Below are 26,582 nucleotides of genomic sequence, written 5' to 3'. Positions count from 1 at the left end.
CTGTGAGTCCATCTGTCCTTATATCTTGGAGAGTGGAGTGATTACAGCCGAATGACAATCGCCGGTGGATGACAATAGCAGGCGTGATTGGATAGGGTGAGGTATGCAGAGGGGTACTGGGTGTGAAGAAATCAGCATTGGTAATGAGATAGGAAGCCTAGGTCTCGATTCAGTCCATTAATTTTTTGTCGAAGGGACTGGCCAGTTTAGCCAATGTAGGTGGAAGGGCATTGCTGACATGTGATGGCATAAATCACATCAGAGGATGAGCAGGAATATGAACCCGAGATGGTATGGCTGATGTTGTTGGGTCCACTGATGATGTTGCTCGAATCCATATGAGAGCAAAGTTGGCATCTTGGTTTGTTGCGGGCCTTGGTACCAGAGTCCATGTTACTGTTAAGTAGTTTATCATTGCAGGTGAGTAGTTGTTTCAGGCAGGGTATCTGTAAGCAAGAAAAGGTCACCTCTCCCCAGGGGGGAGGGGAGTGTCACAATCCAGTATGGGTTGTAGGTCATTAATAGTGTGTGCTCGATCCTTGCCCATCTTGGCTGTTAAAATCAAGTAAGGACCACATAAGTGAATCACTGAGGTATATTGCAAATCAATCATTAACTCAGGGCGTCTTCCCCCAGCTGCTCAAACAGGTGGTTATCCATCCACTAGTTTAAAAAATCATCCCTAGACATAAATCTGCCATCAAAAACCACAACATTCAAAAACCAATGGGGACACATTTTAACCTTCCAGGACACTGAGTTGCTGACCTAAAAGTAGCAGTTCTCCTGCATAGGAATTTCAAAGGTAGATTAGAAAGAGAGACTGCTGAATTGCAACGGGTAACAAAGCTCAAGACAATGCATCCACCTGGACTGAATCGAGACATGGACTTCCTGTCTCATTACCAATGCTGATTTCTCCACACCCATCGCCCCTCTGAATGCCCCATCCTAGCCAGTCACACCTACCATTGTCTTTCACCGGCTCTTGTCATTCAGCTTCTGTAATCACTCTCCAAGATATAAGGACAGATGGACTTACATTCTAGCTGTATCTGACGAAGTGAGCTGTGGCTCACAAAAACTCATACCTACTGGACTTTTGCTCTTTTGAAGAGAACAAAGTGCCTTTTATGTTTCTGTTGATTGGGAGTCAAGTAGAATATAAATACTTTAAATAAGCAAATATGAACTTGTAAAAAGAGTTCAAAAGCAGTGTCTCTAGATGGCAGCACATCACTCTCTAGATCCGGAAGATGCATATTCCTGCGATTGTACTGGATCCTGTTCCTGTGGGAAGAATTCACTGTGCTGCTCTTTATTGTAACCTTCTCCTTCATTGCTCTTCTTCCCATTCTCTTCTTTGAGTCATATGTTTTTCCCCTCAGGTGAATGCCCGTCAGTCTCATAACTTTCATTTTTGAGAAGAATTTCCTTAGGAAACTTGCTTCTACTTTCTTGACTAGTCCCTTCCAAAAAGGCAGCAAAACTACTTGTCAGTTCTCTCCTTCCTTGATTCCTACACTCATAAACGAGCATTGTGTTGCGTAGGTTTGGACTTGGAACCGAGTGTTAACTTCAAGAGAAACAGAGCTGATGATTTGAAACCGTTTGCTGTGTTCTGGTTCATGCTACAATATAGTATGGTTCTGCTGCACTGGAGAAAGTATCAATATCCTTCTAAGTACAGAGTATGAATCATTTCCGGAGGAAGCGTCTAGGATCCTAACTGAGGGGAAGCCCTGGGCCCAGGTTTACCAGGGAGGGGCCTCCGTCTGTGAGCTGCATGTATCAAGTACAGTGCAGAGCAGCTGCCATTTCCTCGGGGTCCAGGTGGATCCCAGCAGCCTCCTTGAGGCTGCGTGGGAGCCAATAGATTCAAACCACCCACCTGGCCAATCAGAGGCGGACTGGCTGGGCCATGGCGGGGGGGGGGGGCAAGGCAGGCTCTGCCGGTGGACCTGGAGACTGCAGTCTTCAGTCAGGTCTGCTGGTAGCATTTATATCTGGGAGCCGAGCACCTCCCTCCAGCCATTGTCTCTGACCGGCGTCAAGGCAGCACTGAGCGTCCTTGCTCCGACAGCTCCAGCAGTGGTGGTTCTCAGTGGCGGCGGCTCCTGTGGTGATCTGCTGCCGCGGCAGCTAGCTTCTGCGGTAGCGGTATCACCAGGCGGCTCCCACAGCAACGCTGGGAAGCAGCTAATGCAGTGGAGGCTTGGTGGCAGTCCTTACCGCGTGGACCTCAGCAGTGTACCCAGCAGCGGAGGAGGCCTTGGCAGCAGCTGCTTGGAGGAGGCAGGAGGAGTCTTGGCCTAGGGCTGGTAGGCTCCTACCTCACCAGTGGTCTTATTGCTACACACCCACGCACACGCACACACACATACAAAACCTCGAGGGTCTGGGAGCTGCTACTTTCCTCGTTACTGTGAGGGACACGAGGGGAGCCTAAGAACACAGGGCGGTGCCTAAGAAGGCGTTTGTACCAAAGGGCCCGTACTAAGGGCAACCCACAAGAGCTCAGGCGGTAATGGCTCTCCCCCAGGGCATGCAGGGCCACCCAAGCTAAATGCTCTAAGGGGTCCCAGGGCAAGTGGTGGTGAGGCCTTTGTTACGGCCTGCAAGGCCATTCCAAGGGGACTAGGGGCAGCTGCACTCTGCGGGAATTATCAAGGGCCCTCAAGCTTCTCGAAAGGCTGAGCAGCTGATCGTCTTCGGGCCTGGGGCAGCAGCGGAAGCTGCAGTCCCAGAGCCTGTTGAGCCCCCCCACCCCACCCCGTTGCCAGGCCCTCCCTCCTGTTATGGAGCTTGCTATGAACTGGGCCAGTTTCCTGCCTTGCTGCTTTGAAGCTCCACCAAAGACTCTGTTAGGGGCTGCATTGCCCATGCCTGTTTCCTGTTCTCACTGCTGCAATGGACTGTGCCACCAATGCCTGTTTCCTGCCTCCTTGGGCATCTACCTCACCTGGGCCCAGAGCCATGCCACTAGCAGCACAGTGCCAGCCAGAGGGACTCTCCACGAGCCTGGCCAGGCACCCCCTGGTCAGTTCCCACGGGGAGCCCCTTGCAGGACGATCACTGGGCCTGCCCTTGCCACTGGGCAGCCTGCTAGCCAGCCCACAACGCGTGCCAAGGGAGAAGCCATGTTCTCAGGCAGCAAAGAACCACCAAAGACATTTTACTCTGAAGCTGCCATTTCAAGACCAGCTCCTGTCACGTCCACGGAGCCCAGCCTCACCCTGATATGCAGATCGTGCAGATCGCTGGCCACAGCCCTGGGACGGAAGAGATGTGCTGGCTGAACAAAACAGACAATGGATTCATATTGATGCGCCCATCAAGCACTGACACTCCAAGCTGATCCCATCAGTACCACCCAGCTTCCTGTCAAATCTAATCAACCCGCCCTGCACTCCTTCCCTACCTTTTGTCCCTTCCCAAGGTGTCACTATCACACAATCAGATTCTAAAGTGGCCCATTAGCGATAGTTATAGGACCATCAAGCTTTTGTCTCCCCTCCTGAGAACCACATGGAAGGCCCCCGCCCCAGGGTACATGTTTGGCTATTTAAGCAGGCTCTGCCTGACACTAGGTGCTCAGTGCTGGGCGCCATGCCCGGTGCCCGGCACTGTGCACGGCCGGGCACTGCGCCCCATCCCCAACCCAGATGGCACTGTACATCGCCCCCCCCCCCAACCTCGCTGCTGGAATCTCTGCTCCTCACCGTGATCCGGTAATGCATTGCCTCTATTCCATCGATCTCAAGTGGGTTCCTGCTCATGCAAATGTCTCTGTAACACTTTCCAACCTTTATTTCTGAGCTCTTGTATGTCTGCTGTATGTAAGTGCTATGTCAGGCCTATGCCACACTTTTAGTAAACATTATTTTTTTGAATATTGGCCTCCTCTTTCTTGTCTGAGTAATCTGATAGACTGACTCTGGTATATATTGGTTAAAGATCCACGCTAGCTCAAGCCAAACTGCTTGCTAATTTCCCCATAAAAAGCAGTTCTGGTAACACCCCAGGCGGTTGGCAAGCCTGCTGGGAGAGCTCGGTACCTGAAGGGGTGTAGGCGGGCCTGGTCCCCCTCCAGCAGCAGCTCCAGGAGCCCTGAAGGAAGAAGGAGACTTGCCAAGAAGAGGAGCAGTCAGTCCCGAAGATCTTTTCATTGTGCGGATGACTCAGGCAGTGAGGGATCCTCTGTTGAGTCCTCTGCAGAAGGGAAGGATGGAGACCGAGTAGAGGATTAATGGGGGGAGGTGGCCCACATTCCTGGCCTGCTGACCTGGGCCACACGGAGAAGGGCTGGCAAGGGGGTAAATGCTTGGGCTCCTGGGCTGTTTGGGGGGGGGGTGTGCAGGGAAGCACTCCTTCGATCCACACCACTTACGGGGATAATGAGGACCCCCTCCCCCCCCAGGCATTCATCTTGCCAGCAAGGTCTGGATCAGGAGGCTGGAAGTGAACGATATTAATGTTTTGACCCTGCTGCTCCTGGAGGCTGAGGATGGGAGGAGAGGCCCGCCCACTAGAAGGGACAAAAAGGGGGCCGTGGGGGAGGAGGCAGACCACACGCTTGCCAATAGTTGGCATTGCCTATACTGACTATCTGGCCAAGTTTCTGGCACTGGTGGGCAAGCTGGGCATCCCCTGCTTGATGATCAGAAAAACCCTGAAGGCCCGGCCACCCGCCTGTCTTGCCTGGGCATTAAGCTGGACTCAGTCTCGGGGTGCCCCCCTTCCCCCGACCAATGGCGAGCCCTCTGAGAGCTCCTCTGTCACACTTTGTCCCATTCCCAGGGCAGGACCAAGGAACTGCAGTCCTTGATCTGGCACCTCAGCTGTGCCTGCAGGGTGGCTTCCCCAGGGCAGGCCTTCTGTGCTTGCCTCTCCAGGGCAACGGCTGGGGCAATCTTCCTTTGGCATCACATTCAGGGTACTAAGGGCATGAGGAAGAACCTTAAGGACTGGTGTTCATTCTTGAACAGGTATCTTGGGGCTCCCTCTTGCAGGACAGATGGGACACGTGTTCCAAGTGGCAGGTACATTCTGAGGCCGCTAGGAGTGTGGGCTTCGGAGTCCACTGCAAGTCTGAGCCAGGTCTGACCTCTGGCATGACCTCACATTTTTTGAGATTTTTCCAATGCTCATGGCAGCTGTCAACAGGCAGGAGCAACTTAAAAATAAGCAGGCCTACTTCTGGTACAGCAACCAGGCAATAGTTAGGGTTCCGAACATGCAGTCTTCACGCTCTGGTTGGGTCGTGTGCCTTGTGCACAGGGGCGGGGTGGGTGGGTGGGCTTGGCCGGTTTTTCTGCTAACATCTTGTTTTCAGCCTGGAATGTAGCAGGCACCGATAACAACACTGTCTCGTTTCCAGACGGAGAGGTTCTTCACCCTCACCCCAGAGGCCTGCAGGAACCTGGACTTGTTCCTTGAGGAGCTGTGGGAAGTTGGGAGCAAACAGTAATTCAGGGAGTACTAGCGTTGGTCACCACCTGCACCCTGTAAGCTTATTGGAATGTTTTATCAGTCTTCCTGGGTTTCTCTGGTTGGCATTTGAGGTCTAATTGTTCAAAGCAGCCTTCACACTCTTGCCTTCTTCAGGGCCTTCAGGACTGGGGAGCTAGTGGTCAGCTCTCGCCATGACGCCTCTGGGTGCACCATTGAGCTTCGGCATGTGTGTCTGTGGGGTTCCCGGATTCACCTTGGCCTGAAGAGGTCTAAGACAAACTGGGGGAGGGAGCACTCACCTTTTGGGGTCAGCTAGGTCTCCCATGCCCAGTCCACACAGTACCGGCTTACCTATTGGCCCACCTGCCTGGCCAGAGACCCCTCCTAGTCTACACTGATGGCTCAGTTTAACAGCATGCTCAGGTCCTCTCTGGAGGCCGTGAGCCTGCCTGCTGAATAATCCGGGGCCAGTTCCTTTAGGACCAGAGCAGCCACAGTTGCTGCAGATCTTGGGCTTCCCCTTGCCCAAGTCCAGGCTGTGGGCAGATGGAGATCAAATGCATATTGGTTCTACATACGCCCAGGAGTCACTATTAATCCTTCCTGTTTTAGTTACTACAGGGCAGCACAAAGCCAGTTCGGATCTGCAGGCATAGCATTGTGCACTGGGTGAAGTGCTGTGCAGCGGGATCTGGATGCGGAGCACAACCTTGGGCTTCTGGGAGGTGTCCTTGTGAAGTGGTTTGGCAGGAGGGGGGGATGCTCTGAGACTCCCTCATCCATGTGCTATGTAGGGTTGCCAGCCTCCAGGTAGTGGCTGGAGATCTCCCGGAATTACAACCAGTCTCCAGGCCACAGAGATCAGTTCACCTGGAGAAAATGGCTACGTTGAGGGGTGGACTGTATGGAATTATGCCATGCCAAGGTCCTTTCCCTCCCCAAACCCCACTTTCTCCAGGTTTCACCCCCCAGATCTCCAGGAATTTCCCAAGTTGGAGCTGGCAACCCTAGTGGTATGCCACCCAGTGGGAGCCTGCTGACACTTCAGTCATTCAGTTGGGGGAGAGAGAGTAGCTTGTGCGCTCAGCCAGGCTCGGACTGATGGTGAGTGATCCTGGCAGACCTGGGGATTTTGCCAGGTTTACAGGTGGGCACATCCTGCGGTCAGACTTGCTGAAGAGGCCCTCATGGGGTGGGACTGTTTCCCCAGGAAAGATCGATATGGCCAGAAGGAAGGTGGCCAAGACTACAGGGCCTTTTGTCAAGTCGGCAGGGAGTTGCATCTTTCACCACCTGAACGTTGCCTTTGAGATGGAAGTATTCCTCCGCCCCAGTGGGATGCGACTGTCAGGCTGAGGATGGGACATTAGGCTGCAGGACATTCGGGACCAACCGAGAAGTTGGTTGCAGCTTTGGGAGCTTTGGCAGAAGCCGATGGGGGACCACCCGCCCCTTGTGATGGTTTTGGCATTGGGCACGGAGCCATTAGGGGGGGAACACAGTCTGTGTGCAGCGTCCCTTACAGCTGGGGATCCCCTTAAGGGATCTTGGGGGCAAGGCATGGCAGGGAGAAGTCCAGCTTGGGGGCCGTCAGGGTATGCCCACTCCCCAGTGGCAGAGGAGCCGTGCAGGGGTTTATGCCCATATGGAACCCCCCCTTACTATCATCCTTCAGCTCCCCCCTCAGCAGGCGGGCTGGGGGGGGGCGTGAGGGGGCCATCATGTAGCAGGCGGGCCAGCCAGCCAGCGCTTGGATCCGTGGCCTGTGCTGAGCCAAGGCTCCATAAATGGTAATCAATAAAGTCGTGACTTTTTAAACTCCGTCCCCTCGCCCCTCGCCCTCAAGCTGACCCTGCAATTTCCTTTATCCTTGGATAACTTGTATGATAACTTCAGCAGTTTCCCTTAGATTTAAAAGAAAGAAAGATGTTGGAAGCCTGTTGTGTTAAGCCATGTATGGCTTTTAAAAATGTAATTAATTGTAATAGATATGTATGCTTAATTATCTTGATTGATTGAAGAATTGTGGGTTTGAGAGGTTTTTTTATGTATGTCCTTTCCACAATACTATAAATGGGAAACAGAAATCAAATGTTAAGGGTTCATTTATTAAGGTTTGCAAAGCTTTAAAAAACATTTTCTAGTATTTTGTGTTGAGTTTTCTTTCTTGCCTGTAAAATAAAAGACCTTTGAATAGAGGTTACATATATAGACAATATCTTTAAAAGGTATGATAAAAATGGCTTAATTACTGGTAAGATATGATTCAGCTTTGTGAAAAAAACTGCAGCAAAGGAAATTAGAAAAAACATGAAGTGAAAGTTTTTAATAAAGATCTGAAACTAAAGCTATAGGAACACGTTGAAAACAATTTCACAATACTGATCAAATTACCACACCCTTTTCTTCTTAGTACTCAGTTTGGTGTTTAACCCTTTCAATAATGTACAAATGAAGCTAATTAGTGTGACAATGAATGAGCTAATTAAAACACTGATTCCAGAAGGAACAAGTGGTTTGTCGGTGGCCAGTTATATTCTTTTGGTAAGGTATGTAGAAGACTGAATACAAAACAGTTCATTTTTTGTTGTTGTAAAGATGACGTATAGTTTTTGCTGTATGTATTATGAGTAGCTCTTACAACTCAATCAACCAGCTAAGACGAGTACACTGGTGTAATCTTACTGAACAACTTTTTGAAGAACATTATGAGAAAATCATAATCAATTATGATTTTCTCACATTACTTAACATGCACAGATATGGCATACTCAGCAAAATATTGGCATGTACTTGTACGTATATAATATCCAGCTATTTTACTGTGTACTTTGTGCATCTGATAAAATAGATTGTCATCTTGAAAAGTTTGTGCCACAATGAATATTGGTAGTCTTTAAGATGTCACAAAACTCTTATGCAGCAACTGCTGTGTTGCAGTTGTATTGCTGGGAAGTTACACTGAAGTTGCAGCCTCACCTGCTGACAGAAACATTTAGAATTATGGAAACAATAATTTTGTCCTTGAAAATGGGATGGTTTCAGATATGGGTAGTAGTCTGGGCTAAGGAAAAAGAAAGACTAAGCCCTATTCCTACAAGGTCAGTTGAACGTACAGGTCATTTTTGTCATTTGATCTCTCCCTCACTTAAGACCATAAATTAATACTGGCCTTATATATTCTTATAAAGCACACAACAGTCAGTCTCTGTATATAGTCACAGCTTTTACAGTACAAAAATAGAGCTGGGAAAGTAAACATGTCATTAGAAAAGAATTTGTCTTCATCCAAAGCCCATGGAAGCTAAGGGGAAAGCTTCCAAGCACTTTAAGCTGGGCTAGAAGAAAGTAGAGCTGTTTTTTAAATTTTATTTTTGTTTAGCAAACTAGTTAGTAATGCAGCTTTTATGCTGAAAATAGATACCAGCGACCAGTTGCTTTATGGTCCAGCAATGCTCAAGAGTTGGTACATGCAACAATTGTGATGTTATTCAACATAATGTCCTGAGGCATATGAAGAATTGTACACCATGGGAAAAATTCTGGTGTGGCAACATCAAGATTTTTAGAAGATTTTTATATGTAGTATGAAGCTATGATGATTGCCAGCATGAACTTCTCAATCCAGGAAACGACAACTCTCTCCCTTTAATCATTTGCCCTACCTGTCACAGTAGTTTTCTGTTGTTGGTTACAAGTTTGGGGTGGTTTTGTTTTGATTACTTCCATTGGTGATCCACTTAGAGTTGCCAAAAGGTCTGAAGGAAAATGTCGTGTCCCCTTTAATAGGGACTGAATGTGCAGAAATGGGCTCTTGAAACTTTTTAGGGCATCTTGGTAAAGGCCATCAAGCTGGTAAATAATCGTCGGTTAAACTTCTATTAAAGGACACCCTATATTACTATTGACATTAATTTGTGAAAAGGTTGGCCTGATTGCCTTCTCCAGTTGATGGAGAAATATATCCCATGTAATGGAGAAAATCCCACAAAGCCAGTCAGGTTCTGGCTACGAAGCACAGCCCATTTATGAACTGGCAAGTTGTCTCTTGTGCTTGCAAATAATACTCTCTTTGTTTTCTAACACCTGTTGTGGGAATGAATATCCAGGGAAGAGTCTTTTATTCTCCTGCCTCAAACACTGTTCTGAGCTTGTTGTGAGCTTCAGAGAGATGCTGTTAAACAGTTGGGCCCAGGCAAAGTACAGCCATGCATTTTGTGGTGGGGGAACCATAACAACAACAACAACAACATTCGTTTTATATACTGCTCTTCAGGACAACTTAACACCCACTCAGAGCAGTTTACAAAGTGTGTTATTATCCTCACAACAATTACCCTGGGAGGTGGGTGGAGCTGAGAGAACTCTGAGAGAGCTGTGACTGAACCAAGGTCACCCAGCTGGCTTTAAGCGGAGGTGTGGGGAGTAAAACCTGGTTCTCCAGATTAGAGACCTGCCACTCTTAACCACTATACCAAAACATGTTGTGCTAAAGGGTGTGCTTTAATGTTTTTAAACATTTTTGAAGTTACTTAATGCATTAAACTGTGCAATTACAAAAGACGGGTCACCAACATATACTCAGTCAAGAACAACAAATGCCAGTTCAATGTGTACTCAAGCAAAATGGTCACTATAACCTTTAAGAAATCCTGCATCCTTTTCCTTCCTTGGTCAGCGTGTGTAAAGGAAGGAACTGAAGTGCGTGCGGGACATCATAGTTTACATTACTGATCCAAACTGCAAGAGTGGATTAAATTTAGTTCTTCTTACTGGTTAATGGGGTAGAATACTGCTGCTACGTTTTTCCTTTGTGTGGCTCAAAGAATTTTTAACCGGAAACTAAAAGGCGAGGAGACCTGGTTGAACAGAAGAGTCCCAAGGAGCTTCGCTCAGGATCCTCCTGAAGGGGGCTCAATGAGGCCCACTCCCGAGAAGGTGTTTTTAGGATTCCACTGTTAATCTGGGGGGGGGGGGGGGACCGAGGCCTGCAGGCTCAGATTGCCAACTCTAGGTTGTAAAACTCCTGGAGATTTGGGGGGGGGGCGGGCGGGCAGAGCTTGGGGAAGGGCAGGTTTTGGGGACAGAAGGGAGCTCGGCAGGGTTCATGCCACAGAGTCCACCCTCCAATGCAGCCATTTTTACAGAGGACTTGATCTCTGTCTTCTGGAGACCAATCTGTTGTAATTCTGGGAGATATCCAGCCCCCCCCCCCCCCCGGAGGCTGACAACCCTACTGCAGGCCCATGATCCTTTCCCTGTTCTTGAGTAGCTTCTTCTAGGATAGAACATGAAAGAGCAGCTGCAAGTTACACATTTTGTGCCTTTGAGGTATCCATGCATACAACTGAAAAGCTGCGGGAAAGTGGGAAGCAGCTTCAGACTCCTGCTGGCTGGTGAGCCCGAGTTTTCAAGATTTAATTGAGACGCACACTAAAAACCAAAGCATCTGCCAGGTTCGGGCACAGATCCACCAGAAATAATTATCTCACACACAACTGAACAAAATTCCGGGGATTCACAGCTGAGAGGCAATGCTTAATGCTACTGAATAAGGAAACGGGGTGGGGGAATGAAACACACACAGAACCACCTGAATCGTGGTTGTGGAAAAGGCATTGGTAACAAAAACAAGCCTTGCTTATTTCTGCTGCTCTTTCTGTTACAGTCGTAGCATTTAGATCCAATTCTCTGGGGTTTGTATGGTCCAATTCTTACTGTGCTTGGCTGCACAAAGAATGTTTTTGAATGGGGCACAGAAACTGATGTGCTGCGATTCCGCATAATCTTAACTGGTTAAGCTGTGTTAAATTTTTGGAGTAAGACCTGTAGACATTGATGGGTTTCAGATCTTTTCTTTCGCATGGCTGTGGTTCTTGCAATGATAACTGTATTGTTTTACAAACGGACGCTGGCAGGTTTAATAGGAGAGGGAGACGGGTGCGTGCAATTCCTGGTGTCCACAACCATGTGTGAGGCCAGGCCATGCAGGGCTGCGGAGAGCCACCACAAGCCCTCTGGCAAAGATTCCTCGTCAGCTCCCCTCCTTGTACCGTCCCCTCCCAGCTCAGACATGATGCGAAGAACGTCCTAGGCCCTGTCTTGCCTCTCGGGCCCTGCAGATGATCAGAGCCCCTTTCCCCTTAACTCCCTTTTCAAACCCATGTTGGGTCCATCTGGTTCCTTGCCTCTTCCTCATCCGCACCAAGCTGGGGCTGGTTATGAAACCACTCTAGGGCTGTATAGTCCATGTATGTCCATTGAGAGGAGACGGCTTTGGAGTTCAGAAAGTTGTCGGGGCCAACTGCGATGGAACGGAGTCTTTGTGGGCAAGCTTAAGTGGTGGTATGGGTTGAAAGATTTAAAAATACAAAACGTTTCCTAATAGTTGTAAACTGCTGTTGGAGCTTCCAGTTCCCACACATGCAGTCCCGTGTATACATATTTGAACACTGTGTTTAGTAACATGTAGAAAGACAGCACTAGTTTTGATGTATGTCAAGCCCACACATTGTTACATACTGTGCTGTCATTATACTATAGCAAACTTTCACCTCCTGCCATGCCTTGTCAACACCGGAAAATCCAGTTGCAAATGATGCACACACCAGACACTACATGGGTGCAGCTTGAGTGCTAGTTCGCGCACGTGCATCACATGACTACACAGCACTTGAAGCCAAAAGCTGAGAACAGCCTTCGTTCAAAGGCTTTGAGGAGGAACCTGGGGCCTTCAGATAGAGCAACGAATGTGCATATTGGCCCAGAAGAATCTTTTTTGTCATCTTGCTTCTGCTTTCTTTTGAAGACTTCCAAGTTTTCACAAAACTATGCTCACTGAGTAATATGCTGGGCAGCAGTAATGGGAGTGATGCTGTCTTGATCTTGCTTCCACAGTTATTATTATAAAAAGAATGGTCATAAAAATAAAAGCTATCATGCCAATTCACTTGTCTCCTTACAAATGGGCTGAAGGGACTTATTTGCGTAGAAAATTGGTATGCTGCGTCTGCTCAAAGTCGTCCACAAAGTAAAATGGTATAATAGAATCATGAAACAATAATGCATAAGCCACAGCAAAAAACAAAACAGAGATATAAAAATAATATAAAGCAATGCCCAGTAGCTAAAAATGGTATTTGTAAAACAATACTTAGGCTAGAAGCAAACCATAACATAGCTTTAAAAGATGGAGCCCCTGACTTTAAAAGCTCTGCTAAAAAGAACTGTTTTGTGCTAATTGAGTGAGCCTCAAGGGGAACGAGGTGCCTTCTACATGTGAGGTGCCCCCCACTGAAAAAGCCCCATCTGACTGCCATCTGCCTCACCTTTGCGGGAAAGGGTGCAAGGAGCAGGCCTTGTGAGGAAGACCTTGAAAGAACCAGCACTCTGAATTGTACCTGAAAACTGGCAGACAGCCAGTGCAGAGGGGGGGGGGAGTAAAGTGATAACAGACTACTATGCAATACTAGTAAGACTCCCCTCCCCAGTACTGGTAAGGTACTTTCCTCTGAGCGAAGCTCTTTCAGCACAGGAATTATTTAACCAGTAACACAGCTCGTTGTTGGAAAAAATACAACGGGCTCTAGAAAAGGGAGGGTGGGCAGGCAGGTATTGCCTCCTCCTCTGTGACTGATCCCGGCCGGGTGAAGGTGGGGCACAGACATTGCCATGTACTCCGCTCCTGACCCAGCTGGGTGAAGGCGAGGGGGTGGGCATTGCCACCTGCTCCACTCCTTATCCCAGGTAGGTGATGGCGGGGGGAGGGGGCATTGCCACATACTCCGCTCCTGATCGCAGTTGGGTGAATGTGGGGGGAGGAGACATTGCCACCTGCTCTGCACCTGATTCCAGCTGGGTGAAGGGGGGGGCTGACATTGCCACCTGCTCTGTTGCTGATCCCAGCTGGTGGAGCTGGCAGGTGGGCATTGCCACCTGCTGTGCTCCTGATCCCCCAAAGCAAAGAAGACCCGGGTAGGCTTACTATGTAACCTCTTATGTAAGTTGCAATCAATATCCAAGTACTATTTAATTAACTCTGACGAGTTGTCTAGATCATGGTTAATCCCGTTTCAATTTGTCATTCACAGAAAATTTCTTAGCTCTAGTGGTATGTTCTCTCAATAATCACTGAAATAGTACATTAAATATTACTTAGATGTTTATTACAACTTACATAAGAGGTTACTTCGTAAGTCTACGCAGGTCTTTTTTGCTTCTGAGGTTCGTTCCCGCGTTCCTCTGGTCACTCCTCCATTTTATCCTTACCACAACTACTACCCTGAGAGGCGGATTAGGCTGGCTGTGGCTGGCCCGAGGGTCCACCGCAGACAAAGGATCCCAGCCCGGGTCTCCCAGATCCCGCGTTGGGGTTCCAAGGGCTCGTTCACACGGACAGGTCACGAAGGGGGGGGGGCAGCGAACTGTGACCGCTCCTGGGGCGCGGGGTTTGGCCGGAGCCCCTCCTGGCCCCCGCCTGAGGCAGCAATGCGGGGAGCAGGAAAGTCCCGCGCGCGGGGCAGGGTCAGGGGCTCCTGCGCAGCCGGCCAGCCCCGGGCACCGGGCGGCGCGCCTCGGGGTTGCCGCGAGGAGCTGCGCGCCGAGGCGGGGCGGCGGGCGCCTTGCTGCCCCCGCCTGGCCCGGCCCGGCCCCCGCTGCGCCTCTCGTTCCCGCCTCCCGGGCCAGCCTGCGGCAGCGGCTATTTTTGCAGCTTCTTCCCTTCGCGGAGCGGTCCTTGCAGCGCCCTCCGCCGAGGCCGCCCCCTCCGCCCCTTGGCTCCCCTGGAGAGAGGCGGGTGCAGCCGGGGCGGAGGCTCGACTCGACTCCCTTCCCCGGGGAGAGACGGGGCGGCCCCAGGGCGCCTTCCGCGCCCCCTCGGGCTGCCCGACCGCTTGCCGGAGCCGCCGCGTCCTAAACGGGGCAGGAGAGGCGCGCCGGGCTCTTCTGCGTGGCCTCGGCCGCCGGGCTGCCATCTTCCTCCGCGAAGGCTTCCGCTGCGCGCCGCCCGCGTGTGGGTAAGAGCTCTTCCCGTTGCTTGGGGCGGATCTCCGGGGGGGGGGGGCTGGGGCTGGGGCTGAGGGGCGCGCGTCTCTGTGCCGCCGGCGAAGGGCGCTGCGGCTGCCCGAAGCATCCGCGCCAAGGAACGAGTTGCGCGAGCCGGGCCAGGCGCGGCTGGGACGCCCGTTTAAATGCGCCCCCCCCCCCGGCTGTGAGCGCCGGGCGCCTCTGCGTCAAGTCCCGGGCAGGAAGGCGCTCCCGGTGTGCAGCCCGGAGGAAAGTCGCTCGGAGCCTTTCCTTACGGTGCAGTCCTAAGCAGAGTTGCACCAGCCAAGTCTATCGTAGTCTTAGAAGGGAGTCACTCTGCGTCAGAATGCACCGAGAGCTGAATTCATATATGTCCGTGTTTTCCAGCGTCTGCCCCTGAGGAGCCTACAATCTAAATTTTAACAGCAGGTCAGCAGTGGGATTTATACTGCAGTAACTCTGTTTAAGATTGCACTGGAAAGGGAGGAACTAGTTCTAGAGGAATAGCCCTATTAGTATGTTGTAGCAAAAACAAACACAAGTTTTGTGGCAGTTTAAAGGTGAGCAAAACTGCAGACTAGACTTTCACAGACTAGAACCCATTTCAGATGCATGTTCACAGTGGAAAGGGGGACAGTAAAGCTAGCAATGGCTGAATATGTGGATGTGGGTTATGGACATGTAGCACAGCCCTGTAAAAAGTCCTGCAGTGTTCAGGGGATCTTGCTGCCAGGTAAAGTCGCATAGGATTGTAGCAGGCTAATTTCCATTGGCACTAAAAACAGCACTTACCTGAATACACCTCACTTTTGCAGGATGATGTGTAAACTTCTCTTTGCGATCTTGGCTTCAGTAAGCTGCAGTTTGTCCTCATTCCTCTGTGCAGTCCCACATTGGGACTGCGCAGGCCGGGCCAGCCATGGAGAGAGATCCTTTAGCTCTAAAACTGTAGGAGGTGCTCTGACCTGGCAACGTGCGTGCACAGCGTCTTCCTTCTGAAATACTACCTTGTAGGTTGGCGCGCTCCTCCTTTCCCTCAGTTCTTCTCTCGCCACCTTAGAGAGAGGCTCTTCCTTTCGCTTTCACTAGTTCTCATCTCTTTCTTTCTTCCTTACTTCTGACTATCCAGACATTACGTCCTAAAAAGCTTTATTTAAGAAATGTTCTAAGTGCAACACCAAGATGCCGCACGCCTGTCGACTTGCCGCATGTGCCAAAAGTTTGCTCCTAAGGCTTCCAGCAATGGCGCCACTCATCTTACAGTAGCCATTTAGGAGACGGTACTTTCTGGGTCTGATAAGCCAGCAGCAAGATCATCTGTTGAGCAAGACCCTGCCTCTCAGTTGGATCCCACCACAACCCCTAAGGTTGGCCACATGGAACTGACGAAGCAACAACGTTCGGTTCTGACCCCACCCTTTGAACCGACCTTGACTAAGACCATAAGCGACCGCCCATTCCATAAGGCTGTCTTTTCTAAGAGACACTCCCCAGGTCCAGGCAGTTCAAAATGGGCTTCCACAGAACCACTGACAAAAACAAAAGTCAAAGACCAAGTCAAAGCGCCCTAAGAGACTGGCCTCCACGTCCTCCCACTACGAACAGTGGTCTGCTTAATCTACTCCGTCCCTCTTCATTGAAGAAGAAGCCATTATGCCTCCATCTACACTTTCGCCTCCACCCACCCCAACTTTCCATCATGAGTACCAGGGTGACAGCTGAAATGGAACCCATGCAGTCTACCTCAGTTCTGATGCCACTGGTTCCATCAATTCCGGGACCCTTGGTTCCACTGGCATCTTCAACTGGCTCCTTTCTTAACCAGCCTCAAACTCATACGTGGACCCCATCGGTTACAATGTCCGCCTCTGCTGCATTGATCCTGATGCCATGGTCCTTTGGTGCACCTGTCCCGGCTCCAGCTCCCAACTGGCAGGAATTTATTGTGTGGTTGCAGAATGCACCTTTCATGCCCTCAGCACCAACTCAATAGATTCCCGTGGCTCCAGCATGGCCATCACTCCTGGAACTGACCACTTCATCTCATTGGCTCCATCCACATCACCTACCTATGTCTGATTCTGAAGCCGCAGCCGCAGCAGCTCGTTTGAACATCTGACCTAGCTTCTGATCCTTTTCCAGAAGAAACTGTGGGAGACACCTCCTTGTCATCCCCTAATGAGGACTTTAGACTTTTCTCAGATCAAAAGCTGAGGATGGCCAAGGCACAAGACTTGGATGTTTCTTCCTCCATAGCAAAGCCCAAGAGTAAAGTTTTACAAGTGCTTTACTCTGAGTCCTCAACAACCTTTCCTGTAGTAGAAGATCTTCTACATATTACACATGGCATATGGGAGTAGCCCTTCCTCTATGCCCACTGCCTCTAGGCAGATTGAACATTATTACAAGCCGAAGCAACAATAACTGAGGAGGTCCAGTTCAAGTACAAATACGGTTCCCACGTGTTGCCTGTGGACAGGGAGGATAGGAAACTGGACAGCATCAGAAGAAAGGTCTATTCTTCCATGACATTGAACTTCTGAATTGCGAACTTTCAGGCTATCAGGGGGTCTTATAACCTCTTCCTGGCGGTGAGACTTTCGAGCTACATCCAGGACCTCATGGACAAGAGAAGATCCCTAGTTTGTGTCCTCCAGGGAGAGGCTCTTAAATTTGCTAAGCAACAGATATCAGCAGGCAACCACGCAGCTGACTGTTCTGCCAGTTCCATGGCCTCTGCAGTTGTGCTGCACTCTCATGCTTGGCTACGGTCAATGGCCTTGCCGTATGATAAAAGGAGCTAGGTAGATTTTTCCTTTGAGGGGACCTCCTTGTTCTTCAAAAAGATGGATGAATCCCTCATTCAGATGAAAAAATAATAATCAAACAGCTTAATCTCTGGGTGTGATAGCCCCCAAACAGCAACAACAACAGCAGCAACAAGCACCAGATATTGTTACCAGGGGTGGCAACAATACCAGCAGCGCTCCAACAGGTACTCCTACCACCCCTACCACACACAAAGAAGCTACAGCCCTTACCAGCATAAGCTTCCAAGTCTAGGAACAAGCAGCTCCAACCTCTGTCACCTAAACAGGTTCAGGGCCCCCAAACCCTCTTCCCGAGCCACAAATGCCCCAAGCAGCTTGGGACATTCCTGAGCAGACTGTCCTATTTTCTTACACTTTTCTTACACGCTCTTTTCTTATACTGTTACCAATGATTCTTGGGTGCTGTCTTTCATTGTGTATGGTTACCATCTATGGCTCTTGGAATTACCCCCTTTATCCTTCCCAGGACGTTCAGCTGTACCAACCTCACAACAGTTACACTCAGCTATTTCTAAGTTACTAGAAAAGGGGGCCATTCAAAGAGTTTCCCCTGGAGATTCCCAGCTGGACTCCACTCTAAATACTTCACAGTTGAAAAGAAGGATGCTGGGGTTAGATCCATCTTGGACCTTTGCCACTTAAATAGGTTCATTAAAGTTGAAAGATTTAAGTTGTTAACGCTTTCTAATGTTACTCAGTTTTTGCAACTAGATTTATGGTTTGCAGTTATAGACCTCAAGGATGCTTACTTTCATATAACCGTACACCCCAAGCATAGGAGATATTTATGGTTTCTGTATGGCTCGGAGACTTTCCAGTATGCCACCCTCCCTTTTAGGTTGTCTTCAGCCTCTTGGGCTTTACTAAACGTGTGGCTGCTCTAGTTGGCTTCCTTAGGCCGAAGGGCTGCATCATTTACCCCCCATACCTTGATGACTGGCTCTTAGTTGCCCAGTCGAAAGAGCTCCTCTCTGAACACACTAGTCTGAAAACAGAGACTGTGTCCAATCTGGGTCTTCTAATTAATTGGAAAATCATCTCTTACTCCTGCTCAGGTCATCCATTTTATGGGAGCCACGTCGGATGCTATCGAGGGACGGGCTTTTCTGCCCTTAGACAGAGCATCACCACTACAGTCCCTGATTAGACTCTTCCAGTCCAGTCATTTTCAACCAGCCAGATCCATCCAAAGATTGCTCGGTCTCATGGCTGCTACAACCAGCGTGGTTCCTTTCGTCCATCTCTTTGTGAGACCTTTACAGAATTGGTTTCTCAGGCCTTTTTCTGCCCTTCAGAGACTCTCCAGAGACCCATCTCTGCATCCCAAGGTCTATCCGCTCCCTCCACTGGTGGACCCTGAATGACAATCTGTTATTTGTTATGCCGGACCATGCAAGGGCCTTCCCGTTTTGAAGCAGTCTCTTTCCAGGTGGATAGTCACAGCCATTAAACGGCGCTATCATTCAGCCAGGGTCCCCTGTCCCGTGACTATTGGAGCTCACTCCATCCGAGCCCAATTGTTACCCGCTGCCTTTCTACGAGGAACTCCACTTTGGGACATCTGTCAGGGTGCCACCTGGTTGTCAGCAGACATGTTCATCTGGCACGACTCGATTGACACAAATTCCAGATCAGATGCCGCTCTGGGGACCGCTGTACTTCAATCTCTGTTCTCCTGAGTTTCTTTTCACACCCACACCCATTGGTGAGTAGCTTGCTATACTCCCAGTGTGGTACTGCACAGAAGACCAGCGATGAAAACAGAGTTGCACTTACTTGTAACTGTTGTTCGTCGAGTGTCTTCTGTGTAGGCGCACATTCCCTCCCTCCTGCTTCTTCCTTTCTATGCTCCACACACAGTGGCTCAGGAGAACTGAGGGAAAGGAGGGGGGGGGTGCTCTGACTTACAGTGTAGTATTCCGGTAGGAAGACACTGCACATGTGCGCTGCCAGATCGGAGCACCCTTTACAGTCTTGGAGCTAAAGAATCTCTCTCCGTGGCTGGCCTTGTGCCTGCACAGTCCCAATGTGTGCTTGCACAGAAAAGACTTGAGAAACAACAGTTACAGGTAAATGCAACACCGTTTTTCCAAGTGGCAGTTGACACTGCTTTCACTGTACATTTCTATTAATAAACTTTTGTATAAGATATCTGAAGATGGTTAAAAACTATGGCAACAACTTTTAGAAAAGATGTTAGATATTAATGGATTAGGTAGTTTATACATTTCCACACTAATCTGTTGGCCTGTCAGTTTTTTGAAATCATTGCTTATCCACTGAGGCAAGCAGAGCGTTACTGAGGTGTAGATTGATTCTGTTTAAGTTCTGCAGATAGTTGGCTAAAATATGTGCTGATTCTGGTGAGTGTATCTTCTGATACTTCAGATAAATATATTTATGTTTTTGTGTTCCCTCTTTTCCAGTCTCAAACTGGCTCCTAAAAGATGCTTTCACCATTAAAAATCCATTACAAAACCTAATTACCATAATGCCAAAGGATGGAAATGACGTGGCACCTGAGGGTGTGTTTTCAAATTACGTAGCTAAAAGATAAAAGTCAGGATTCTATTGAAATGCTGTGTGCTCATTATTCTTTGTCCCATTTCTAGAAGGCAGAGGCATACCATAGATTTAATTGGCAAATCAGCTGTTAAAATTCACACGCTGCATCAAACACCTTTTATAAGCACTAGTTTGCACCAGTATCACATTTGAGAAGGAAGGGTGTGCTGCTTTGTTCGCCATTCAACACAATTCTCCCCTATGTTGTTTTTTTGTGTGGTGTCCCCTTCTGTCTTGCAACGTGGTGACGGCGTCACTCTGCCATTCAGTGTTGCAAAGCCCAAGATAAAGTTTCAGCCCTGGGGAATTTGCTGCAGTTTAGAAGTCCCAATGAGGACGTAAGTTCACCTGTGCTAGTGGTGATGGAAGCTGACCTTTTTTTGGCGTAAACATGCGAAGGGGTGGGGTGGGGGTGTAGTTCTCTCTTCATTGCCTGGCGATACTCACTTCCCTCAATTGAACTGCTAACTATTATACGAGTGACTTGATTGCAAGTGTGCAGTCCTTAATAGATGCGATATTTTCTAGTGGAGACTCTTCCAAAATGTAGTAGTCAGCCATGTTCACCCTGACAACAACTTTTTCTTTGATGTTTATTTCCATTGTGGGATATGTTTGGGGAATATGATGTTGCAGCTATTAATTTCAGTCTAGGCACAATGTATTCTGTTTTCAGTCTGATTTTAAAAAAAAAACGATGTATAGAATGATGGGAACAAGAAGGAAGAATGGATATTTGGGGGTAATGGGAGCTGTTTTAGGGAATTCAAAGTCATCCTGTTAGTGGAAACTGTCAAAACCATTGTTATCAAATCAGTAATAAGTACAGAAAACAGAAGCAATTGTGGTTGGTGGGTCAACTCTTTTCTCCATCCAGGCACTAAAATTTAGAGCCAGTATGGTGTAGTGGTTAGAACATTGTGGATCTGGGAGGCCCCGGGCTCCAATCCCCCCCTCTGCCAGGGAAGCTTGTTGGGTGACCGTGGGCCAGTCGTACACTGCCAGCTCAGCCCACCCCACAGGGTTTTTGTGAGAACAAGATGGAGGAAAGGAGGGCAACGTCAGCCATTCTGGGTCCCCCTCGGGGTGAAAAGTGGAGTATAAATGAAGTAAGTAAATAAATATATGTTGAATCCAGTCTTGCAAAGTACTCTTAAAAACATTCTCCTTGCTTTTAAAATGAGAACCTTTTCTTTTACATGCTGTTGCATGCTGATTTTTAATGCAGTCTTAAGAGACTGAATGCCTGTTTGCTGCATGTCACTTTGGAAAGAGGCTAATACTTCTGCAGTGTTACTTATAGGACCCAATGCAGTACAGATGGTGGGATTTATGGCTGTAGCTAAGCCTGGGAGATTGAACAGAATATTACTGTTCAAAATGGGGGGAGGGACTCTTGTTGCCTCCCAGAGGTTATGAACTGTTGACAGTTGTTCTCAGTAGTATTAATAGCCACATGAGCCACGATATGTGAAGTGAGAGGAAATAACAAGAGCACAGAATCGCTCATTAAGTCACAAGCTCACCACACAGTCACCTGGGCTCTGAGAAGGAGCAGGAAAGAGAGCTGCTGGGATGGCGAATGCTTTTCTGTCGCCTTCCTTAACTGCTGGGGAGAATTAGCTGAGGCTACTGTGTGGGAGGACAGTGTCCGAGGGTGTGTGAGTGTGTGAAGCCTTCTGGAGAGAGGTGCCTGTTTGAGTAAGTGTTGTTTGTTTCTGCTCGTCTCTTTTGCCTGGATTGTAGCTGATTGCAGAAGGTGGTTGTTGCTACTTGGAGAGGGTCTGACTACTGGCCCCTACGGTGAGCCTTGAATTGTATAGGCTCCTCCTCGCCAGAGGCACGAGCCACGAGTGCGAGCTCTTAGACTGGGGGTCTGGCCTGGGCGCCCTGTTAGAAGCTGGGTAGCTCTTACATCCTACAGGTGTTAAGCTTTTTTTTGCTTTTGCAAGCCTTTCATAATTAGTCTTGTGAGGCAGTTTGGCAGGGGAATTATCAGGGAAGTACAACAAAAACTGAAGTACTTCTGAAATAGATTTCAACAGTATGGCTGGTGAGAAAGCTGAGGCAGCGACATGCAAAGTCTGTGGCATGTTTGTATTTTTACCTGAGGGTAACAGCAACTGCACTTTCAGCAAATGCAAGTTGGTAGCCCTACTGGAGGAGAAGATACAGGGACTTGAGGCATGCCGTTTTATAAGGGAAGTTAAAGACTTCTTAGACAGGACACATGAAACACTCTCGAGAAGGCAACAGGAGGAGGAGGAGGAGGGAAAGATATCTCAGGATTTGGAGGAGCACCCAGGACAGGAGGCAGGTGCATGGAAGAATGTAATCTACAGGAGCAGGAAAATTGGGAGACATTCTGAGCGTCTGATGCTAAGCAATCTCCCCATAGATTTTTATTCTGGGCCATTGGATCGAGGGCTAATCTCCCAGCTTTCTGGAACCTTGAAGGAAATTTCTCAGGCCCCTGTGGATGAGAGGACTCGAGCTTCTGCTCCCCAATATAGGAAAAGGCATGTACTGGTAATTGGGGATTCCCTACCGAGAGTAGTAGAGGGCTGACTGGACTTGTCTGGGGAGGCATGCCAGGTGCATGCATCCAGGATGTGACAGAAAGGGTAGGAAGATTCATCAAGCCAACAGATTATTATCCTTTCTTGCTGATCCATGTGGGAACAAATGATATTGCCCAGAACACATTAAAAGAGTCTATGTGGCTCTGGGTAAAAAGGCTGAGGACCTGGGAGCACAGGCTGTGTTTTCGTCAGTTCTTCCTGTCATAGGCCATGGTTTAGGAAGGGAAAGAAGAATGCTGCAAATAAATGACTGGCTATGTAGATGGTGTCATCAGGAGCGGTTTGGTTTTTGGACCATAGCTTATGCTTTCGAGGTGAAGCTCTTCTGTCGAGAAATGGTTTGCACCTCACAAGGGAAGGGGAAAATGTGTTTGCCTTGCAAGTGCGATAAGGAGGACTTTAAACTAAATCCTGTGGGGGGGAGAGAGAAAAATTGAAAGCCTATAAGTGGAGATGAGAACACTAAAGAATTGTTTATTGTTTTTCTTTATGTTCTTTGCAATATGCTCCTCATATTCCCTTTTTGCCTGTCTGATCACAGACTTGCACTTTTTTTGCCACAGCTTATGCTCCTTTTTATCAACCTCACTCCGACTAGTTTTCCACTGCCTAAAAGAATCCTTTTTACCTTTTACAGCTTCTATTACATTGCTTGTTAACCATGCTGGCCTTTTCCTAAACCTATTTGTGCCTTTCCTAACCAGCGGTATATATTTAATTTGAGCTTCCAGGATTGTAGTTTTAAATAGTCTTCAAGATTCCCCAAGTGTTTTGACCTTTTTTACTTTCCCTTTCAGTTTCTTCTTCACGTACCCCCTCATCTCAGAAAAGTTACCCCTTTTGAAGTTAAACATGGCTGTGTTGGTCTTATTTGGCAATTTCCTATTTATACATATGTTGTACTCAATAACATTATGGTCACTGTTCCCAAGTGGTGCAATCACATTTACATCTCTCACCAGGTCTTCAGCATTACTGAGGACCAAATCCAGGAGAACACTAAAGATTTGTGGGGAGTGGCACATATACTAGGAAACGTTAACTTACAGGTAAGTGCAGATACAAAAACCTCAGGGTATATCACTCACGGATTCCGATGTCTCTACACTAATGGTCAGAGTATGGGAAACAAGCAGAAGGAACTTGAAGTGCTAATACAGGAAGGGGACTATGACATCATAGGCATTACTGAATCTTGGTGGAATGACTCTCAGAATTGGAATACTAGGATTGAGGGATACAACTTGTTCAAAAGGGATAGACAAATAAGGAAGGGAGAGGAGTACCATTATATGTAAACGAAGTATATACTTATGAGGAAATACATGTAACTGAGTATGAAAATTCAGTTGAGAGTCTCTGGGTAAAAATAAAAGGAATAACAAATAATAGTGATACTATGGTGGGGGTCTGCTATAGACCACCAAGTCAAGCAGAGGACTTGGATGAGAAACTCCTAGAACAAATTATAAAGTTCACAAAGAGACAGGACACAGCGGTCATGGGAGATTTCAATTACTCGGACATCTGTTGGAAGTCTAACTTGGCTAAAAATGAAAGTCAAATAAATTCCTCCTGACTTGTCTTGCTGACAAGTTCATTTTTCAGAAAGTGGCAAGGGAAACAAGGGGTTCTGCCATCTTGGACTTGACTCTCACCAACAACGAAGAACTGGTTGATGGACAAGGTGAAAGTAGTGGGGACCCTGGGTGGCAGCGACCATGTAATTTTGGAATTTACAGTCTTGGGGAAGGGAAAAGCTGTACGTAGTCAGACATATAGGTTGGACTTCAGGAAAGCAAAGTTTAACAATCTGAAATCTATGCTGGGTAGAATCCCAGGAGAGAGGAATTCAAGAGGGGTGGGAGTTTCTTAAAAGCGAAATATTAAAAGTACAATCACAAATGTGAAAAAGATCTAGGGGTCTTAGTAGACCATACACTGAACATAAGTCAGCAGTGTGATGTGGTAGCTAAAAAGGCAAATGTTGTTTTGGGCTGTATCAACAGAAGCACAGTGAAGTGATGGTATCATGAGAAGTAATGGTATCGCTCTACTCTGCTCTGGTTATACCTCACCTAGAGTATTGTGTTCAGTTTTGGGCACTACAATTTAAGAAGGATATAGACAAGCTGGAATGTGTCCAGATGAGGGTTATGAAGACGGTGAGGGGTCTGGAGACCAAGTCCTATGAGGAAAGTTCGAAGGAGCTTGGAATGTTTAGCCTGGAGAGGAGACGACTGAGAGGTGATATGATAACGAAGTACTTGAAGGGGATAAATTGCCACATCCAGACATAGTGATAAGCGAAACATGAATAGAAGTTAATGAGATAAGAACAGTGGGAATAGGAAAAAAAAAACAATTAAACCACATTTTCAGCTAAAAGCAATCTGCGTTTCTTAACAGCTAAAGAGCAAAATTTAGCCACAGCATAGGTCACTGAGCTCTGAGTGTCTTCTAAGAGGAAGTTACGCAAAACTTCTCATCTAAAATCAAGATACAACTGCCAAGAGGGGCAATATGAAGCAGGCCCGTTCCTCTTGATAAAATTCACAAAATAGGAGAACATGGGTAACCAATTCCACCATGTTACTCATGCAAGGACATAGACGTTCTTGCACTGGCACTCGGGCAAATTTACCCTGCAGTATGGCAGAAGATAGAGCCTCAAAGCGGGCTCTAGAGAATGCCCATCTGTAAGGTTTGTGGGTAATGTTAGATAAATAAGAAGCAGCAGTAAAATTAGAGCTGGATTTTAGACATTTAAAGTTCTTGGGCAACAAAGCTTCATTTTGTGTATTGTCGAAGGCTTTCACGGCCGGAGAACAATGGTTGTTGTGGGTTTTCCGGGCTGTATTGCCGTGGTCTTGGCATTGTAGTTCCTGACGTTTCACCAGCAGCTGCGGCTGGCATCTTCAGAGGTGTAGCACCAAAAGACACCTCTGAAGATGCCAGCCACAGCTGCTGGCGAAACGTCAGGAACTACAATGCCAAGACCACGGCAATACAGCCCGGAAAACCCACAACAACCTTCATTTTGTGATTCAATATCAAGAAGTCTCTGTATAATAGTTGTTTTTGCCTTTTGTATGCTTCCACAAGAAAGATCTTCTGGAACTAAGCCAATATGTTTGATCTTATTAAGGGTTTGTGTAAACCAAACAGGATAAGGGTCCGATGCCAAAAAGTAAGGTATTAAGCCCTTCGGATTGTAATGAATTTTTTGATGGATGAGTGCAAATAATGCAGCGGAATTACGCTGTGCTGATTGAAGAGGCAAAAAGTTTTATTTGAGGAAGTTACATACTTGAGAGTAAAGAGGAGAGAGAGATTCCTTGCTATCTGACTACATCTTGCAGAGAGAGAGAAGAAGCAGGATATTGCCCTGTTTAGCCCAATAGGAGACAAGACAAGGAAATGACCCTCCAGGAAACAAGAGAGGTGCTACTCTCACTGTCCTAACTAAGTGATCCTTGCTGCCCCCTGCATGGTAGGCTCTTCTTCCTTCTTGCTGCTGTTGTACACCAGAAATTGCTATTTCCAACATTTTTAGCCAGAGAAGTATTGCTTGTTCCCAGACTTATAGTTTCAACTCTGGGTAGGCCGGCCTCTTGCCTAAGTATTATGTTAGGAGAGCATCTAGGGATGCCAAATAAAGATCTAAGAAATTTGGATGGAACCATTTCGAGTGTCTTAAGGTTGGCAGCGAGTCCGATCTGCGAGCCATATAGAAGTTGGGCCACTGGTTTCGCCTGATAGATTTTTAGGACCATTGGAAGGAAGCCTGCACCCTTCCTTCTGAACAATCTGAGAATAGCATTTTGTCAGGCTATGGATGACAGGATACAGGAGACAGATCTCTGACCCATTTGCAGTAAGACACAAGTACTTAGTCAAATGGCTTTTATTCAGAAATCAGATAATTTCCACATAGAGGTCCATAGGACTACTTAGAAGCAAGGCAGACATCTAAGCAGCATGAGTAGAAGTTGACAGGAATGACATCATGTGAGAGAAACTTCTCTTTCACCATTCTAGTTTACTCCTTTTTTCCCTCTCCCAACCGTAAAAATACTTCGGCACTCTCTTGGTGTGAGAATGTTTCACATATTTGTGATATCAC

General features: G+C 47.9%; 1 protein-coding gene across 3 annotated transcripts in view; it reads left to right on the top strand.

Moving 5' to 3' along the window:
* Positions 1–14,289: 14,289 nt before the first annotated feature.
* TBC1D1 (TBC1 domain family member 1) overlaps positions 14,290–26,582 on the top strand; it is a 212,579-nt gene continuing 200,286 nt past the window's right edge. For all 3 annotated transcript variants that reach the window (XM_054997481.1, XM_054997480.1, XM_054997478.1), the window contains exons 1-2: positions 14,290–14,468; positions 23,419–23,505. The gene's annotated coding sequence lies outside the window, so the exon portion shown is untranslated. The remainder of the gene's footprint in view (positions 14,469–23,418; positions 23,506–26,582) is intronic.

The sequence above is a fragment of the Eublepharis macularius genome, chromosome 14 (genome assembly GCF_028583425.1).
Source record: "Eublepharis macularius isolate TG4126 chromosome 14, MPM_Emac_v1.0, whole genome shotgun sequence".
Classification (NCBI taxonomy): Eukaryota; Metazoa; Chordata; class Lepidosauria; order Squamata; family Eublepharidae; genus Eublepharis; species Eublepharis macularius.
Note: the sequence above shows the minus strand (reverse complement) of the source record. Positions and strands in the feature narration are given on the sequence as shown.